Consider the following 15,613-nt stretch of genomic DNA (forward strand, 5'->3'; position numbering starts at 1 on the left):
TTTTATAATACTACATACTCTACCTCTGCTGCTTCTGGGCATGCTGGTCCAAACAGAGCGGAAATGTGTTCTTTCTGGACCTGGTCGATGAAAACTGCGAGGGACTCCTTGGCATTGCACGTTGAATTGGTGTAAGCAAACTCCCAGCTCACGTTCCCAAGCCCCACTGGCTCTGAGTTGAGCTTGTCCATAGCGATCTGGAGACCTGCCCCCAGCCTTTGCACACTAAATGGATGAGAGATGTTCCAGGGGGCATGGAACCCCACCGTGAGCTTAGCAGCTTCAAGACAAGTCACTAGCATAATGACCAAGAGCATCACAACCAGAGATGGGTGATCTGCATACGGTTCAGCCCCAGCACAGAGCCTAGATTCTAGTGGGGACTCAGAGCGTGTCTTAGAAGCCATGGATAGCATCTAATGAAGTATCATTACACTGGTAGGCTAAGCCTCTTGACCACTCATGCCCAGAACTTATATGAGAGTGAAGAGTCCCCAGAGACCACAGCTTGCTTTGTATTCAGTGTCACTAATTAACAGAAGCCAGTTCTTTCTCAGCAGGTCCTAACACAATACAGAAGGAGCAGAGCTACAGAAAACAAGCAGAAATAGGGAGTCAAGAAGCCCCTGGATGTTAGCCCAATGATAACACTGGTGGCCTTCGTGCTGCTGGACAAGGCATATGACCCTATGGAATGACACGAAGTCTACTCACATGGTAAGAAAGCCTGTAGTAGAATTCTAACTGCTCTTCATGTTAACTGTATGACCTAGGACACAGTTGGTTCACGTCTTCTCCAAAGTGGTACAGGGAAGATTACAAGAAACCAAGTAAATCTAGTCCCTGCTACAAGGCTGGCACAAGAAGCCATTCCATCAATGTTAGTTATAGGGGCTGGGGAGACAGCACAGTTGGTAAAATGCTCACTATGCAAGCAGGAAGACCTGAGCTTCAACACACTGAACACACTCTAAAAGCCGAGCGTGGTGACACGTGCCTGTCATCCCCACATGAGAGAGGCAGAGACAGGAGGATCCCTGTGGGATCTTAGCTTACCTGGAATGAGATGGCATGTGGGAGAGAGAGCTAGTGGGAAGCATGCATGCGCATCTCCTGGCCTATTATGGGGAGAAACATTGACTGCATGGAGCCTGTCTGCTTCTCTGTGCAGTGGGTATCTAGGAGAGAGACCTGTGAGCTTGACAGTTTCTTGCCCCAAGGATTCTATGGGATGGCATGTTGAGTGACGGGAGTGAGTTTTCTTTCAGACCTTGCTCACAGGCTCCCCTCAGGCATTTGCCTTGTGCTAACCACCCCTAGCGTAAAGGAAAGGAGCTACTGCCTGTCTGGGTTATGAACCTCCAACTTCCCACTGGATCCTTAGGCTTGGTCCTTAGTAAGGATTTGGGAGCCAGAAGAGTTATGATCACTGGGGGAATCCTATGTCTTGGGTTTGCAACAGAACATTTTCCTCAGGATTCACAGACCACTGCTTTAGAAACAATGTCCATCACTCCTGGAAGAAGAAGGCTCAGGTGTTGTCTCCGACTGACAGCTAATGACAAAAAGGTAGTGTTCCCAAAAGGCCCCACACAAGAGGAAGAGAATCCTTCCCCACTCCCCAGGACTCTGCCAGCTACCCCAGTATTCCACTCCTCACCTACCACACCAGTTTCCACAGGGGATGCATTTTTGGCACCTAAGCAGGCACTTTTGAAAATCTGGGCCTTTTGGTCAATGCTCTCAATAGTTAAGTTTTTTTTTTTCCCCAGCTATCATCAGAATCCAAACTTAGCCTGTTGTACTGTCCTAAAACCCAGAATTCTAAATATTTACTTCATAGTCTTTGATTCCACTTCCGGGATTGCTGACCTGAAAGCCATGGCACAGAGACTATCTGTCAGAATTTAGCAAAAGGAATAGGAAGCTGGCCGCTCAGGGATGTGGCAGCCAACCAAGCTCAAGGATCAACAGTGATGTAAGTGACTGTATACGGCTTTCTTGTGACTTTAGGTTTTCCAAGATCTTTTAAAAGTATATTTTTATTCAAGCATATATTGTGCATCAAACATGTTACTACCTCCTCTCCCCAAAAATGTTTTCTTCTTTTTCTTGGCAAGTGGGAATGGAACTTAGGGTTAATGACGTAATAGGCCAGTGCTGTACCATTGTTCTACATCCCAGGCTTCCCAGATATGTGTGTGTGTGTGTGTGTGTGTGTTGTGCATACATATGTGTTTCTGTATACATGTAGTCAGTGTGCATAGCATGCAGAGGTGAGAGGAGACCAGAGGGGATGCCAGGTGCCTTCCTCTGTCCTCCTTACCTTACTCCCCTGAGATGGGGTTTCCCACTGAATCAGTTCTCGGATCCCACTAGCTCCACTGGCTAGTGAGCTCTAAGTGTCTGCCCATCTCTGTCCTCCGACATTAGGATTACAAGTGTGTTCAGCCATGCTCAGTTTATTAGATGGGTGCTTGGGGTCGTGAACTCAGATCTTGATGTTTGCACATTAAGCACTCTTACCAACAGGGCCATCTCCCCATCCCCCACAAACTTCTTTATTGTCACATATCCCAAACACTGAGCCAGTTGACTGTATCCCGATTCGTCATTCTCTGGTGATAACATGCTTTTGACTCATGAGAAAATGTTTCCCCATCTGTGCCAATGGAGAGAATCATGTATCCTGCGCTCTCTGCTAGGCAGTCATAGAACACCAGGCAGGATGTCCCTCCTGACTCCTCCACCCTCATCTGCCTCTTGTCTGTAGACAACAGAGGGCCTCCCACTTCCTGGCATTTCCTCTCAGTTCCAGTTAAAGACCCTGGATTAACCCTCTAGCCAGGGCCTCCGGGTGGCTCACCCCATGCTGTAAGTTCAGGGAACCGGAGCAGTAAAGCAGAAGGCATCCTTAAGTACTTGGGAAGAGGGAGGCTACTCCACTTCTAGGTATGCTGTGGCACACAGAGCTGTGACACACAGGAGCCTGCTCACACTGCTAGCCTCCTGTAGGAGGCAGCGTGGCAGAAACTTTGTGAGTGCAAGCTGTGGGAGGAGACACAAGCTGCTTTGGGCAAGTTAAGGGTTGCCTAAACCCTCAACTTCCTTGTCTGTAATTAGCCGGGTTGACTTTATGTGACCAGCAAAAGGAATACTAGACATAAATCACCCATCATAATGCCTGGCACAGAGCAACAGCCAGTAAACAACACGGTTCAACAAAGGAAGGACTGCATCTACAGACCAGATCATCTCTGTTGACTGGGTTATCCTGCAGGGAAAAGCTGCCTGCCACTTCTGCAGAAGGCAGAGGGGTCAGGTAAAGGGCATTGCTGGAACAGCTTTTAATGTCTATGCAGATGCAGAGACGATGCGTCACAGATAACAAGGCTTGGGCTGCTCACCAGGAAGAAAAGAGAAAGCTCACATAGGCAAGTTTCCATGCGTTATAAACATCAGTATGTATGACTGTTCTATGTGTACTGAGTCAGAGGACCTTTGGCTTCTAGTAGACAGCATCATCCCAAAACTATGCAATGCAAGGCACATTTGTCATTGGCATCTTTCTAGCTGATGTATTTAAAAAGTGAAAGCCAACTGGGGAGATGCTCCAGTTGGCAAAGGGCTTGCCACACAACCATGAGGCTCTGCGTGTGATCCCTCACTCCTGTGCGAGAAAAGGCGTGTGCTTTGACAGGAGCATACAACCCTAGCATGTTTGGGTTGAGATGGATGAAGCATGAGGCTCGAAGCCTGGCCACCCTAGCCCACCTGGGGAGCCTGAGGTCTTCCTAAAGAACAACACTCAAGACTGACCTCTGGCTTCTACATGTATGTACACACATACAGACACAAATGCACCCAAAACACACATACGCGCGCGCACACACACAGTGAGAGCAGTAAGAACACTAACTTATATCCCAAGTATTACCGTTTCAACATGTAATTAACATCTGAAAACTTGTTATTTTTATCATACCATAGTCCCCAAATTCAGTTTATATTTTATCGTTAGGTCTCAATGTAGGCATACTTCATTACAAGTGCCTGGGAACACTTCTCAACCTACCGGGGCTTACAATCCTTAAAGGAAACTGACTGTTTAGTTATAGGTAGGGGCTCATGAACCTTGTCTGGGGGGAGGCTTCTTCTTGCTATTGTGCAAACACCATTCTAGTCAGCCAGCTGCACATCTTTGGGTAACGCTTCTCACAAAAAAATGAACTAGTGACCTCAAGATAGTGCATGCCCAAGCGATTGCTGTCAGTGGCTAGAACTGAGAGAAATTAACAGCTGCAAGCACCAGGCTGTGGGTTCAGATTTCCTCTTGTCTTCTGTGAAGCCCCCAGTGATGCAGGGATGACTGGAGACCTGGAGTGGAGTTATAGCACCTCATGGCATAACAGATTCTCAAGAAGGAAGACCTGTAGGTGGAGAGATTGCCAAGAACCTGCAGCTCATTGGCCCTGCAACTGTGTGGAGCAAGGCTTTCGGGGTGAATGAGCCCAGTAGCAGAAGGACTGTCCATTCCTCTGAATGAAGGGAAATGGTAACAAAGGGAAACAGTGGTGGTCACTTTGACATCTGGTTTCAAGGGCTTATTGGGTCCTGCTGATTTAGAATAAGGGCTCTTTCTTTTTTTCTCTCTCCTCCTTTCTTTCTTTCTTTCTTTTTTAAAGACTTATTTATTTATTTAATATATGTGAGTACACTGTAGCTGTCTTCAGACACACCTGAAGAGTGCATCAGATCACATTACAGATGGTTGTGAGCCACCATGTGGTTACTGGGAATCAAACTCTGGACCTTTGGAAGAGCAGTCAGTGCTCTTAACCACTAACCACTGAGCTATCTCTCCAGCCCTCCCCCCTCATTCTCTCTCTCTCTCTCTCTCTCTCTCTCTCTCTCTCTCTCTCTCTCTCTCTCTTTCCATCATAAATCTTGCCCCCTGTCCCCGGTCCACCCTCACAGAGTTCCTCTTCCCATACTGTCTCCCCTTAGCCTATGGGAGGGCAGCACTCCCCATATCCCATATTCCCCCACCCTGTTGCATCAAGTCTCTGCAGGATTAGACACATCCTTCCCCACTGAGGCCAGACACGCCAACTCTCTGCTACATATGTGTCAGGGACATTGGACCAGCTCTTGTATGCTCTTTGGTTGGTGGTTCAGTCTCTGGGAGCTTAGTTGGCACTGCTGGTATTCCTGTGGAGCTGCCATTTCCTAGAGCAAGGGTTCTTAATGTTTATCAAGAGATCAATGACAATTCTCAAGAGCACACAGGAGAATACGGGAGTTGTAGAATTAATGGCATTGAACTACAGAGATGTGTTTGATACATTTGCACTCTGGACCAAGACTACCTGAGCTCAGAGTTTGACCCTGAAGTTCTTCCAACTGTTGGCCACGTACTTTGAACACATTCATTGGCTTCTTACTACATGAGGAGCCTTTCATCTTCCTTCAAAGGGCAACAAGAGCTTCCTAGGGTTTCAGTGAGATGAGTGAGATGAGGTGAGATGAGGTGCTGCAGAGCTCTCAGGGCAGGGGAGTGCTCACGTGGCAAGTGCTCCATAATGTTCTCTACTGTGGGTGTTGAGAGGGCCTCTTCGAGGGTCTGAACTGAGGAAGAAGATCTCCCTCAGGAGCTCCGATTGCTGCCTTGAAAATGTACTTTGAGAGTCATTAGCCTTTTGAGATATCAGATAAACAGGATGGTATGGAATTCCAACAGCCATGAGAGCCTGGTAAGAGAGAGTCTGAGGGCACTTTGCCCCCTCCTTTCCATATCTCAGCCAGGGACAAACTTCAGCGTCAGCTCTGCCATGTGGGAAGCTAAAGTTCAGCCCTCACAGTTCTTCCTGTGACACCTGTACCTGCTGGCTCATGAACTCTAGGGCATGGCACCCCAACTCCTTCCTTTCTGGACCATTGTTGCTGAGTTGGCATAAGTGGTCTCATCTGCAGCTCTGACACTGCTTCTGTTTGCTCTTGGGCCATTCTGCCTGACTTGGACAAGCATTCGGTCTAAGTTCTTCCTTATCTACATGTTCCACATCTTGCTATTACATGCATCTTGTGTCATCGCCGTCTTCCGTCTTGCCTCCTCCCTCTTTCTCTTCTTCTTTCTTCTTCCTGGTCTTTCTGTGCTGGGATCCCAATGCCCAGAGAGTTCTTGCCATTGGACTTCCTCACCAGACCATGTCATCTTTGCCCAAATTTCCTGGGGGGGTGGGGGGGGGAAGAGAAGCATTATTTTGTGGAGTTCTACAATCTGACCCAAACAAAATATTTTAAGACAGAGAATCTTGAATCTTAAGTGCACTCTTTCTAGATTCTAAGACCAGAATCTTATTAAAAGAAGAAATTTCAGTTTTGCTTTATGACTTATTAGATCCGGTATTGTATAGAATCTTGAAATAACCTCTATAGTAAAAGAAATTTTTGTTGCAGTGTTGGAAGATGGAAGAGAGTAAAAATTTTAAATAACACTTGATGTGATGCCAGACTATTAAAGGACAACATGGAAATCACTGGATGCTGATACAAATTATTATACAATATCCTAAAATTATTTTAAAATATGTTTATCCTCCTTCCCCACACCATCATACCCTGATATACGAGGTATAAGATCTCTGAGAAGTGGCATGTCCTATCTGAATTTTAATCTCTTGTCCAGGAATATTGCAGCTTTTGTCCACTTGATTTTGAGAGTCAAATGGAGTATTCATCATGGCGTCTGACTCCCATCTGTTGATCTAAATATCTGAAACTCTTGTTGACAGTCACACCTCACAGGTATGAAGAGGCAGCTTGGAAGAGCTCAACCTAGGAAATGCTGTGCAAACAAGCCTGCTTTTCCCTGCCTTCAATCCCAGAGAAAACTTGGTTTCTCTTTGTGGCATACTCCCAGCCCCTAGCCTAAGAGGTAGAAAGCTAGCTGTTTCCCAGGCTGTGTTACAGGAGTCTGGAATGCTAGCATCCCACATTCCAGAACTATGGTGTATTGAATATGTGGTTCCTTTGTCCCCGAGAAAAGGGGGAGAAGGTACTCCAAGCCTATCAGAGCATCACATGGAGGAGTGTGTCAGAATTGAGGTTATTGGTCAGTCACCTTACATCTCAAGAACCCCACTCGTGAATGGCCTAAAAGAATGAAGGTTTGCACTTTTTAGTGGCTGATGGATAACTAAATTGAAAGGGATTTGAAAGACCATTGCATTCTAAAGTATATGGCTGTGGGTACTATGAAGAAGCCTTGTCTATGCATGGTGTTTGAAGAGACATGCCAGAGACAGTGGTTCATTAAGAGATGGTGTGGGGGCTGGGGAGATGGTTCAGTGGGAAAGTACTTACTTTTCAGACACACAGCACACACATAAATGCCAGGTAGACATAGAGACCTGCCTGTAATCCAACACTTCTCAGGGCTGAAATGGGGAGATTTCCTGCCGGGCAAGCTGAGTAAGGTAGACTAGCCAAAGAGCTCTGGGTTCAAGGGAGAGACTCTGTCTCAATAAGTAAGATGTAGCCCAATCAAGGAAAACATCAAATATTAGCCTGTGACCTCCACGTGTGTGCAAACACCATATATATATATATATATATATATATATATATATATATATATATATATAATGTTAATATTATATAAAGTACAATTTATATAAAATATAGTGATATAGTAGAAAACAATTAAAGCCTGCTAGAGCATCAGGGACCTGGACTCTGGGCTTTTCACTATAGGTCAGCATATAACCTTTTGGAGTCTCCGATGCCCTTGAAGATGAAGTTAACTAATGAAGTTAAGCCACTGGTGGCTCAATCACGCCATACTCGTACTCGCTTGGGTCATCCTTTCTGGTCTATGTAAAAGGTGGCATGAACAGTCAGTGGCAGGACTCCTGCTCAACCAAACCTCCTTCTGGGACTCAGCCAGCAGGCCAGTGTCTCCAAAAGCATGAGTTCACATCTAAGTTAAACTCCATAACAAGGCTATCCCTAATATGACCTCTGTAGATATTTGAGTATCTGGTACTTTTAAAGGCAGGGTTGGTACAAACATGAATCTAGGGTGTCTCCAGAACAGTAGCCAAGAGCACCCCCATATCACCTGACACAGATACAGTGCAGATCTTCAGGCCCCAGCTCCTACTCACTGAATCAAAAAACCATGGCGCAGGTCCAGATAATAACAGGTCCAGTAACATTCCCACTGGGGGATTGTGACATGTACTAAAGTTTAGAAACGGTGGGTTGGTGCATCTCACTCTCTAGAAAATTCGGTATCAGCAGGTGCTCAGTTGGTAGTTTGCTGACCAGCACACCTTGGCTCTGGTCCAGTCTGGTAGCACTAATGCCGGAGGTTCTCACAGGGCTCGCCAGAGTCTCTTAGGAGCCCTTTTCTTTCTGGTAGTAAGGAAACATAGGTTGGGGCTCTTTAAGAAGAAATAACCTTTGAGGTCTACTTTGAGGTCCAAGCACTTAAGACCTGGATGAAAATCTGGCCTGAGAAGACCCCTGAGTTATTAACTTGCTAATCCCACAGAGAGTCAAGCAGGAAGTGGTGCTAATGTCTGACTTTGATATTGGTCTCCAGACCAGGTACATTAAGAAATAAGCCTTTCTATGCAATTCTACAGGCCTGGTACACAGAAAGCACTCAAGCTTCATGGACTCGCCAGTGGCTAGCTATACATTGACCAGTGGGACAGCATTACAGAGGGACCAAACACAGAGATGGACATCTGTGACCCTGCCTCAGGCCTAGGTTGTCTGCTACCTGGTTATACGGTTTTAGTATCTTCTTGAAAAGGGTTCATTGTCCTCCCCTGAGAAGTAAAGGTTTTGCATTGTTCTATAGAGCCTCTTATCTGTCTGCCCATACTTCTTCTGATTAGTGATGATGCCTTTGTGGTCTTAATGATTTAGCAACAGTGTAGTGATGAGAACCTTCCACATGGATAGAAGGAAGAAGATAGGCTGAGCCACGAGGCAACAGCCTCTGGTGTCTCACTAGGGGCAAGTAGAGCAGACTGTTCCCATGATCCCACACTTTCTGGGCACTTGGGCTCATCTTTTGACTCACGCTCCAGACTTCAGGCTATGTCTGCTTATTTGCTTGCTTTGAAATCTTGGAATATCCTGGCTTTCCTAGAAGGCTCATCTCCAAACACAAACTTCTACTCAGTCCAGATATTAAAGCCACAGTCAGGGCCAGTGTGAGTGACTTCCTCATTTCCTGAAGTGAAGGTGCACTTTCTCTGCCTTATTGTCCAGTCTGGCCTCTTCCTGTCTCAGACCCAAAGATGGTGGGGGGAAAACCCTACGCAAAGCCACAAGCATGCCTCCCCCTTCCCCTGACATCTGGCCTTTATAAGATTCCATCCCATTCAATGGCAGCTCTCTGAGCCAATTGCTCTGGTTTTTCCCTCTTAAGTCCATTGCCTAACGTCTCTGTTTAACCTTTTGCCAAATTCTCCACTTCTGTCAGAGGTGACTCTGAGTGTTTGATCAGGTAACGTCTACCTTTGCACCTCTATCGCAACAGGTCCAAAGGTTCCAGAGGAGCTGGCAGGACAACTCAGAATAAGATCCAGTGGCTTCATTCAGGTGCACCTAATCCTGGAGCGTGAAAAGGCGGAAGCAGCTGAATGTGGTGCTGAACCAACAGCTAGCTGCAAGAGGAGCCATTCCTCAAACCAGCAACTGTGACTCTTCTCAGGAGGTGAGCTGCCTTCTCTGGCCTATGATACAGTGGGAGCAGAGAGATATGGGGGAGAAGGTGGTTGTATATTCATCTTCCACCGGCCTAAAGATCTTACATAACAGGAGTGATAATCTCAGTTGACTTGTGTGGGAGGCAAAGAAAGACATCAGTTTAAAAAGGAAACATTTGAGCCACTTGGATCTTAGAAGAGAAAAATAAAAAGAATTGGAAGAGAAGGTGAATCCCACTTTTAGAGGGCATATGCCTTTTAAAAGGAAAAGATGGAGCAAGGATGCGGATTTCCTTCATCTTCCATTCAGAAATTCTCAGAGGAGCCACTTAATAATTGCTGATGTCCCGGGAGGGAGGGAGGACGTCTCCCTTGTGACACTATTAGGGTCTGTCTGGAAAGCATCCCAAGGGTAGAGCATGTGTTGGCACTTGGAGCATCTCCTGTAAGGGATGCAGTACTAGCCTCCATTTTTAGATGCATCTTTGAGTTGTTCAGCATGGTGTGTCTTTAGAGCTAGAACACAGTGTAGCTATAGTTGACACAGGTCAGTCTGTCTCTACGGTCTGTTCCACAATATAGAAATCTTGGGCGGTGGATGTCAGAATCATCTCATGTAGGAAATATTTAGAGGGTCATTACTATGCACTGGGACTGAATAGAAAGACAACCAGGCAAGATCTTAGAATGACCCGGTCCTTGTTGAAACGGACGCTAAGTTCTAGAAATCAATGACATCAAAAACAACAATTCTAGTTGGTGTCCTATAATCCTGCAATGGGAGATGAGATAAAACAGGACTTAGAGAGAAGCCAGGGATAGATATCACAGAAACTGAGGCTCAGCATCCACTCCCCCACTGAAGGTCCTGCTCTGGGGAAGAGGGGGGAGTCTCCTGGGAAGCTGAGCTCTAAAATTAAACAAAAGCTAGAGCTACCTCTCTCTATTCTTCCCAAGGGGTCAGACCTGCAGATCTCTGAGATGTGGCACCGTTTTGTTTTCCCTGGTCTTTCCAGCAGGGGTGGGTGGGGATGGGGTGGCCTCTGCAGAGAGGGAATCCTAAGGTAGCTAGCACTCTAGTGAGGAGCCAGTCTGCACCTAGAACTTCCTGACGATCCTTCTTGGAGGGATCAAGGCTGTGAAAGTGCTCCTTGATTCCGCCTGTCTGTGAGGCTGCTGCCGCGGAGTGGGGAGAGGGAGGCGGCAGAACCGGTCATCTCTCTTCCAATTCTGAGACTGAGGTCTCCTTGTGATCCTGGGAGATCAGAACCTCAAAAGGGTGATCAAATAAGACAACTGTCAACCCGGGCAATGCTGAGGTGTGAGAAGGGTCACAGAACACATTTCATCCTTAAACTTGAGAGCCGGTGTGTGCCTGCGGAAAAGGAGCCACGTCAACTGAATGGCTCGCTGCCCTAGTGGTTCCTGGCTTATTTATCCTGTTGTCTCTGCAAGTTGCCCCTGTCTTTCTCAGCCGGGGAGGTCTGGGGACTGGGGAAAGGGGCTACACAGAGAAAGGGACAGTCGTGTTGCGTCTGACCTAAGGGCGGAGGTCCCTCTAGCTGGACTTTCCTGTCCTGCGAACGCAGCGGGGAACAACGTCACCTCCGTTTCTCTGGCAGTGAACCCAGGGTTACCTCAACTCGTTTCCATTTGGATTTTCGTCTTGGAGGAGAGCTAGTGGGACCAGCGGGAGCAGGTGGACTGTGTTGATGTAAAGGTGGCTTGTGTTTCAGCCCCTGGGGATTGAGGTTAAAGTCTTTGAAAACCGGCCAGGGTAGCTTTGGATGTCTGTCTCCTCCTAGTCAAAAGCGCTTCCACTTTCAGTTGTGAAAGAGGAAAAAAAAAAGCCAAACCAGGAAGTGAAGTCCCCAGCACCAGCATGTCAGAAAGCCGGGCTATGGCCTGGCTGGGACAGATCAGGGCAGGACAGAAGTGGGGACACTAGCCAGGCTGCCTGCTTGCCTGCATGGACGCTCTGAAGCCACCCTGCCCGCGGAGAAGCCCGGGGTGAGGAAGGAAGGACCGGGGCTCTCCTGCTAGCAAGACGCCGGAGCCAGAAAGCCCCGCTCGGAAGCTCCAAGGTGTGCGGCCCTTCACTGGGTAAGGGATCTGAAGCCGGGTGTGATCCTAGGACGGGACTCTAGCGCGTGACAGAGGCATCCCGAACCCCTCCTCCCTGCCCACTTCAGAAAGCTGCCTGGAATTCACAGCTCGCTGTGACCCCACGTGTGTGCGCCATGCTCTCTCTGCCGGGGAGTGGAGGGCTCCTCTATCAGGAGGGGTGAGGGGAAGGAGGAAGAGGATGCAGGGAGGGACTTTCTCTTCTCAGGGGGTGGAATACAAGCAGAGACCTTTTTGCGGACCTGAGCACATGGCGGCTAGCTCCCTGGTGTGGGCTGGGGGAGTTAACCTTGATTTTCACTGAGTTTTGACTCCCTCCGATGGAAGGAGCTGAGGAATGAATCTAAGGAGATGGATAGAGAGGCCGAGTGAAGCTGGTTCTCTTTTTAGAGCTATAAGCGCTGGTTGGATCTAAGATGCTCCTGAAGGGTTTTGAGATCTGAGCCTTGAAAAGGGGCTCCATGGCTGGGCTTTGATACCTCGTGTGGTGTCGCCCCTCCCCCTCCCCTTTGACAGTCTAGTTTGAATGGCAGGGTTGAATCTAAACTTCCTACTTACAGTTGATTGGTGCCTTGTAAGAGGCAGGGTCTAAAATAAAATAAAGCATTGGCCCGGCTTAAAAACTGGAGATAGAAGCAGTAGATTCTGATCCCGCCCTCTGCATGCACATGGCAGCTATTTCCGGTAATTTCAGAATTCACCTTGGAAGAAACAGTCTAAAATCTTGTGAGCATCACTCATGTGCCTGTCTCTAACCATGAAAAGCACAAAATCCTAAATAAAGCAATAGCTGTAAATGCAGCCGGTTTGAGGAAAGCTGGTAGCTTAGGCAGGTGAAGAAGCTGGTGTATTATGGGATATTGGTGTTGGAGACACTAGAAAAAAAAATTGCAGCTCATATAACCCAGAGAAGCATATTCAATTTAATTTAAAAAAAAAAATACCGTCCAGATCAAACAAAGTTTCAGCCAAGCTATATTATAATTTTATTTTGTTTTTTGAAATTGACTTTCACTCTACTTCTTATACAGACGAGGCTGGCCATCTGCCTGTCTTGGCTGTCCCAGTGCTGGGATTACATGCCCAGGTATATGCTAATTCTTTAGGACAAGACCACCTTCCACAATATCAGTGTGCCTCTGTGCACCTCAGTGCTATGTCACAGTGGGGAGGCAGGTCCTGGGAGGGTGTGCTACAGAAGGACTGAGAACTAAATCCAGTTCCAGCACATAGTAGATATCATATTTGAACAAGACAATGTTTTGAGGTGGGGCTGTAGGCAGTCTGATGCTTTCAAAAATAATATTTACAGTTTTATTTTTAAAACCCATTACTCACTTGTAGGCCAAAGCCTTTCTTTAGGATAGCCTAAAAATTGAGCTTGTAAAAAGATGTTCATATGTGATGTTCTGGGTACCAGATTGAGCTCTCCTGGGCATTCCTTTATTTGAGAATTTTCTGGAAGTAAGAATGTTAAACTGCTGCCGTCATGGGGAAGCGCCATGCTTGGGATCTTATGGGAGCTTTTATTCTGGCCTTCAATAAAGCCCTATGGAGTAGACTCTTGGTAGAAAAGGGAGACTTAGAAAGACAGACACCCAGTGCATCATGGATGGTTGGACGTGGAATCTGAACCTGGGCTCTATTCGTTCTGAAGTCAATCTGTTCTTCAATGTCTGTTGAATTTGGCTTCGTGCGTGGGCCAAAGAGTAAGAAACCGGCAGATGTTTACTCTTCTGCAAATCCTCCTACCTCAAAACCGTGAAGATGAAATGTAGACAGACCAGTAGAGGACGGTGGGAGGGGCCGTGGACTGTCTCACATGCTCAGGGGTTCCTTTCAGTATGATGAAAATGTTTTGGAATTAAATAGACAAGTCAGTGGCATATCATGGTGAATGTGCTAGAGGGTTCACTTTAGAATGTTTAATTTTTTAAAAGTGAGTTCCTTTTAAATAAAGAACAAGAGGAGGAGGGAGTGTCTTCCCCCTCCTCTAGGCAGATGAGCTCCTAGTCCCGGGGTTGGCAGCATTCTAAAAATCAAGAGTACGTTACCTGGTACCACGTCACACGCACTGACTCTTGGCTGGGTACAGCCAGAGGTGACTTTTGAGTCTGGCAGCACATGGCAAGCAAGGTGTGGCCCCAGCATCGACCTTAGACTTCACGGCTCACACCACATTCTTTGGTCAGTACATCTGGGTCTGCCCTGACGTTGGATCCAGTCTCTCGGTAGCCCTTTCCACTGGCATAGGGCTGGAGTTTTCCTAGGTTCTACATTCCTGGTATGTGAATGAATAAATGAGTTCACAGGGTTTGGACAGTCATCCAGCCTGTGTGCTGCCATTACAGACCTCTCAGTCTACCTGGGTCATTCTACTCTATGATGACGGTGGAGCTTCTAAGTGGCTCCTGGGAGATGAGGGGAAGGGAGTGCTGTGTTTAAATAGTAACAAGGACTTGTTGAGACATTAGTAAGAGGAACCAAGATGTCCATGGTCATATCTTTTGAGACATCTTCTACAGATCATCTGATAGGGAGGGGTAAGGGCGTGAAAACGGAGGCACGTGGAAGAGAGAAACTCTGTGTTGGTGTGTGTGCAGGTAAACATGTGTGCAGGTGTGTGTAGGTAAACAAACATGTGTGCAGGTGTGTGTGCAGGTAAACATGTGTGCAGGTGTGTGTAGGTAAACAAACATGTGTGCAGGTGTGTGTAGGTAAACAAACATGTGTGCAGGTGTGTGTGCAGGTAAACAAACATGTGTGCAGGTGTGTGTGCAGGTAAACGTGTGCAAGTATGTATGCAGGTAAACAAACATGTGTGCAGGTGTGTGTGCAGGTAAACGTGTGCAAGTGTGTGTGCAGGTAAACAAACATGTGTGCAGGTGTATGTGCAGGTAAACATGTGTGCAGGTGTGTGTGCAGGTAAACATGTGTGCAGGTGTGTGTGCAGGTGTGTGTGCAGGTAAAGGTGTGCAGGTGTGTGCGTGGACATGTGTACACATGCACCTGCATGCTGCGGACATCCTCTGGGGTTCTTCCTCAGGTTTTCCCCACCTTCTTTTTGAGATCAGAGGTTCTCATCAGCCCAGATCTCAACAAGGAGACCAAGTGAGCTCCAGCAGTATACTGTCCCCCACCCACCCAGAGGTGAAATTGTAAACACGTGCCACAACACCTGCCTTTTGTTTTCTCAGACCTGGGATCTGAGAATCTCTCTTAGGTCCTTGGGCTTGTGCATCAAAGACTCTACTGACTGAGCCATGTCCCCAGGACTTGCCACATGCCCAATAGAGCACTGGGCATGAGAGCATCTTGCTGGGCGCAGTTGAACTCAACAGATTTGCAGTGATGTTGAGTAACTGTCCCTGGGGCCACCCATCCAGTAAATCTGCTGCTCTGAAGTCTAGAGAAGCCGTGACCTTGGAGGTTTGCCTCTGCCCAGCAGAGTCCTGGCAGTCGAGCTTGCTGCTTGCACTTCAGATCTGCTGATGCTTGACCATTGGTCCAGTCAGGTAGTGTGAGAGTCTGTAAGGAACATAAGCAGGAAGGGCCTCTTTCACAATCTCTTGCATCATCCACTTGTTATCAAGAAGGAGTGATGACGGCCCAGCACTTTGTCCATTCTATCTTTTTACAGACCCTCTTATCAAATCTCGGGGACGGATGATATACTGCCTTTGCTTAACTTGTTCTCTGAAAATCAACTTGGTCAGCGAGAAGCTGGGGCTGCCCTTTGGGGTGGGGGTGTTCCCCTTGAC

At 47.2% G+C, this 15,613-nt stretch overlaps 1 protein-coding gene across 3 annotated transcripts in view; it reads left to right on the forward strand.

Annotated features, from left to right (window-relative positions):
* Nucleotides 1-9,580: 9,580 nt before the first annotated feature.
* Acsl5 (acyl-CoA synthetase long chain family member 5) overlaps nucleotides 9,581-15,613 on the forward strand; it is a 45,619-nt gene continuing 39,586 nt past the window's right edge. Inside the window, exon 1 of one of the 3 annotated variants that reach the window (XM_076924562.1) lies at nucleotides 9,581-9,736. The gene's annotated coding sequence lies outside the window, so the exon portion shown is untranslated. Of the gene's footprint in view, nucleotides 9,737-11,366; nucleotides 11,832-15,613 lie in introns of those variants that run through there. The other 2 variants (XM_034517761.2, XM_034517767.2) reach the window with 2 other exon arrangements.

The sequence above is a fragment of the Arvicanthis niloticus genome, chromosome 1 (assembly GCF_011762505.2).
Source record: "Arvicanthis niloticus isolate mArvNil1 chromosome 1, mArvNil1.pat.X, whole genome shotgun sequence".
In the NCBI taxonomy this organism is placed as follows: Eukaryota; Metazoa; Chordata; class Mammalia; order Rodentia; family Muridae; genus Arvicanthis; species Arvicanthis niloticus.